Source organism: Ornithorhynchus anatinus, chromosome X1, assembly GCF_004115215.2.
Source record: "Ornithorhynchus anatinus isolate Pmale09 chromosome X1, mOrnAna1.pri.v4, whole genome shotgun sequence".
Lineage (NCBI taxonomy): Eukaryota > Metazoa > Chordata > Mammalia > Monotremata > Ornithorhynchidae > Ornithorhynchus > Ornithorhynchus anatinus.
This window is the reverse complement of record NC_041749.1, coordinates 74,576,955-74,581,496: the sequence shown is the minus strand read 5'-3', so window position 1 is coordinate 74,581,496 and position 4,542 is coordinate 74,576,955. Positions and strand designations below refer to the sequence as shown.

General features: G+C 43.2%; 1 non-coding gene across 1 annotated transcript; it reads left to right on the top strand.

The window, feature by feature from the left end:
• The first annotated feature begins 3,941 nt into the window (after positions 1–3,941).
• On the top strand, positions 3,942–4,079 carry LOC114806715. The gene has a single exon (XR_003754777.1). It is a non-coding gene; the product is annotated as a small nucleolar RNA SNORA7 (small nucleolar RNA).
• The last annotated feature ends 463 nt before the right edge of the window (positions 4,080–4,542 follow it).

Genomic DNA, 4,542 nt, shown 5'->3' with positions numbered 1-4,542 from the left:
GAGGTGAGGAGGGAGGGCGTTCCAGGACCGCGGGAGGACGTGACCCAGGGGTCGACGGCGGGATAGGCGAGACCGAGGGACGGTGAGGAGGTGGGCGGCAGAGAAGCGGAGCGTGCGGGGTGGGCGGTAGAAAGAGAGAAGGGAGGAGAGGTAGGAAGGGGCAAGGTGATGGAGAGCCTTGAAGCCTAGAGTGAGGAGTTTTTGTTTGGAGCGGAGGTTGATAGGCAACCACTGGAGTTGTTTAAGAAGGGGAGTGACATGCCCAGATCGTTTCTGCGGGAAGATGAGCCGGGCAGCGGAGTGAAGAATAGACTGGAGCGGGGCGAGAGAGGAGGAAGGGAGGTCAGAGAGAAGGCTGACACAGTAGTCTAGCCGGGATATAACGAGAGCCCGTAACAGTAAGGTAAGTAAGGGTGTGGGCTAGGAGTTGGCACCCAGATAGACAGGATTGAGGTACAATGAGTAGGATGGCTTTGGAGGAATGAAGCACCCGGGCTGGGTCATAGTAAGAAATCAGTGAGGTAAAATTGGAGTGGGAGAGCTGATTGAGTGCCTTAAGTAATAATTATAATTAATTATGGTATTTGTTATGTGCTTACTATGTGCCAAGCACTTGGGTAGATTCAAGATAATCAGGCTGGATACACAGTCCCTGTTCCACATGGGGCTCACTGTCTAAGTAGGATGGAATAGGAGTCAATCCTCACTTTTACAGGTGAGGAAACTGAAGCACAGAGAAGTGAGGTGACTTGCCCACGATCATAGAGCAGCAAGTGGCGGAGCCGGGATTAGACCCCAGGTCCTCTTTTTACTAGGCCACACTGCCTCCCTTATAAATTACTTATTTATTCATTTATTTATTCATATTAATGACTACCTACCCTTCTAGACTGTAAGCTCATTATGGGCAGGGAAAGTGTGTATGCTAATTCTGCTGTATTGTACTCTCCCAAGTGCTTAGAGCAGCTGCTCTACACATAGTGAGTGCTCAATAAACACCATTGATTGATGGACTGATGGATTTTAAGCCAATGGTAAGGAATTTCTGTTTGATGCAGAGGTAGATGGGAAGCGATTGGAGGTTTTTGAGGGGTGGGGAGATGTGAATTGAACTTTTTTTAGAAAGAGATAGGCAGGTGGCAAAGATTTCTGCCACAAATTGGTTCCTCAAGGCAGCAGTAGGAGCTGTTGCCGCCTGGAGTAGGGTCTGAGTGAGGGCAAAGGGGAATGATCGAGAGTCACATGGAGGCCTCCCAGATTGTTAGAGGCAGGGGAGAGGAAATTGGTTTGGATGCTATAGCAGCTTCTTGGAACACCAGTGATCAGGTAAGGTGACACTTACACCCATCTGGATGAAAGGGAAAAGCACCCAAGAAATGAATAATGGGAGGAGGGGAATGAGCTTGAGCCTGTACTTATGGGGTGTGCGTGTGTGTATCTATCTAGATATAGATATAGTTGTATGTACAACTATATCTATATAGATAGATATACAATGTAGATTATCTCTGAACACATTTACCAACAATGGGCTAAAGGATTTACAATACATTCTTATGGCATAAAGTAGCTCTTTCAGTGTTTGTAGTAGACATCAGTGAAGGGTGGCTCATTACACTCATGACATACATTTTTTTTTAGGTTTATTTGTTAAGCATTTACTATGTGCCTGAATTGTACATTTCAAGTGCTTAGTACAGTGCTCTGCACATAGTAAGCGCTCAATAAATATGATTGAATGAATGAAATGAATGCCAGGTGCTGTACTAAGTGACTTCCAGGCCTGTACTCTACCCACTAGGCCACACTGCTTCTCATTATATTAGCAGTATCCACTTTATCTATTAGACCACTGCAGGGAGTTGTAAGAGAGAAGCATATCCATCTCCTGAGAACCGTCTGGATCTACCTTAGGATATCCCATTTCTGGGTCCCTGAAGTCACTCATTTGGCTTTGTAATCAGAACAATCAAAGGCAGCTATCCATTAGGAAATGTGAGTGATGTTTGAAAGACACCACTGCATTATGTTGCTCTATATGCTAACGTGACTTGAAAAGACTCATTTTTTTTCCTTATACAGTATTTTAAAGTGCTTACCACTGTTCTAAGCCCTGGGGTAGTTACAAGTTAATTAGGTCGGACACAGTCCCTGTCGCGCATGGGGCTCACAGTCCAAGTAGGAGTGAAAAAAGGTATCCCCATTTTACAGTTGAGGAAAATGAGGCACAGGTAAGTTAAGTGACTTGCCCAAGATCACCCAGCAAGCAATTGGAAGAGCCAGGCTTAGAATCCAGGTCCTTTTGACTCTCAGGCCTATGCTCTCTCCACTAGGCCATGCTGCTTAAACTCTTTGACCACAGGGACCCTATGACATTTCCAATGCAACCACTATCTACATGATTAACAAGCAGTACTTTTAATTATGAAGTGTAAACAACATTGTCACTACTGAATGCTGTTTTTTGACCATGCCAACACTAATTGTTGGTTTTATTTTTCTTTTGACTGCAATATAAAACTAGTAGTTTTTAAATTTCAAAGGAATGAATCTAGCAGTGGCCTAATATTCATGGTTACTTCTTTATGTCAATACTTAATCATGAACCAACTGTCAGTTTTACTATTTGGAGAAGAACTGGGCTATCAAATATTCAATATAATGCTAGGTTCATTCAGTTTTAAGTGATTGAGAATTAGGGTTCTCCTAAGACTAGTCAATATAAAACAAGTTCAAAGCACTACAATGGAATATAAATCAAAATAAATTATTACATTATAAAATAGCTTATAAACGTTTTGAAAAACTGAATTTGATTCTAATTATTGCATCATAAAAATACACAGCTTTAGCATGAGAAGGTTAATAAGCTTGATTTTAGGAGAAAAAAGAAATAAGGACATAAAAACAAGGGTATCATAAAGCACCAAACACACCTAGTAAATAAACATGGGTATTAACGATTGCACAACAAAATCTGCAATAGATTTTGTTATAGTGGTTTATAAACTGCTATCAGTGTAAAAGAGGATGCAACAGAAACAATCAGTGGTAATTACTGAGCACTTACTTGAACAAAGCACTTGGGAGAGTTGGTAGACTGTCCCTACCCACAGTGGGCTTCAAGTTTAGAGGACAATGAGGCGCTGCCGATTTTAAGACAAAAAGGAATGTAAACAGTTGCTTGAAAAGGGGTTATCAGAGTCATAAATGTGTGTTCCTGCCATGCACAATTGCTTTCCTGGATAAGCTGCTTGAGTCTTACTGAATTTCTTCTGCAAAGCTAGAACAGATAAAGAAAAAGTAACTTTTGCGCTATCTCTAGGAGGGATGGACTTTTCAAAAATGTTAACTTCTCTAGGAGAACAGTCCACAGACTCTTAGCTGTTTTTAACCAGGCTCAGTTCCCAGGACATGGTTTCACTGCTAAATTGAGTCCGTTCAGTGGAATGGTGAAACTGCTGATGGTGAATATGCTTATATCATATCATCATGCACACTGATCTGGATGGGAAGGAAGAATCTAATTCCAAACTAGGGGCATCAGCAATGTTAGGAAGAGGGTGGAAAGATATGGGAACACTTTCCTTCATTAGACTGGCTAATGTGGACAGACCCTACTTCCCTCTATAAAATCACTCTAAACTTCTGGCCAGGGCTCATGGCACGGATTGGCAATATACCATCTAAATGATATGTACTGAGCTGTTAACAGTGGCATGGCAGTGCATAGAAGAGCGTTGATTTCCACCCTGCTGTGGGGGAAAAGGCACCTGCCAAAAGTGGTAGGAGTACACTTCTCCACTTATGTCCAATAAAGACTATTCATTTTCCCTCCCTAATTTTCTCTTCCACCTAACTTTCCCATCACAGTTGACTGTAAGCTCGTTGTAGGCAGGAATGTGTCATATTGTTATATTGTACTCTGCCAAGTGCTTGGTGACCCTCCAGGGTCACACCTGGAGAGTTTCCAAAACTCTACCAGTCTTGACTGTGGGCGGGAGAGTCACGCAGAGGCATACCCATTCCATTCCTAACTTGGCCAGTGGCTAGAGAGTTGAAGGTAATTTGCTACAAGTCAAAACTATGATGGGCAGCAGTGGCATGGGAGAGAGTCAAGGGTGGAGACTCAGGTTTACTGTGCAGAAGGAGGCAATGGTAAATCACTTCAGTACTTTTACCAAGCAAACCCTACCAGAACGATGGCAGATGGAGGTGGGGCGTTCTGGGAGAGATGTGTCCATGGTGTTACTATGGGTCGGAGACGACTCGACAGCATAAGACAAGACAAGCACTTAGTACAGTGCTCTACACACAGTAAGCGCTCAATAAATACGATTGACTGACTGACAGACAATATCATGGTCCTCCTTATCTCTGAAGCCTATAGCTTAGATGTTACCTAGAGAAGCAGTGTGGCCTAGTGCACGGGAGCCAGGGCACCTGAGTTCTAATCCCAGCTTGTCTGCCATGTGACCTTGGGCAAGTCACTTCACCTCTCTGTGCCTCAGTTACCTCATCTGTAAAATGGGGATTAAGATG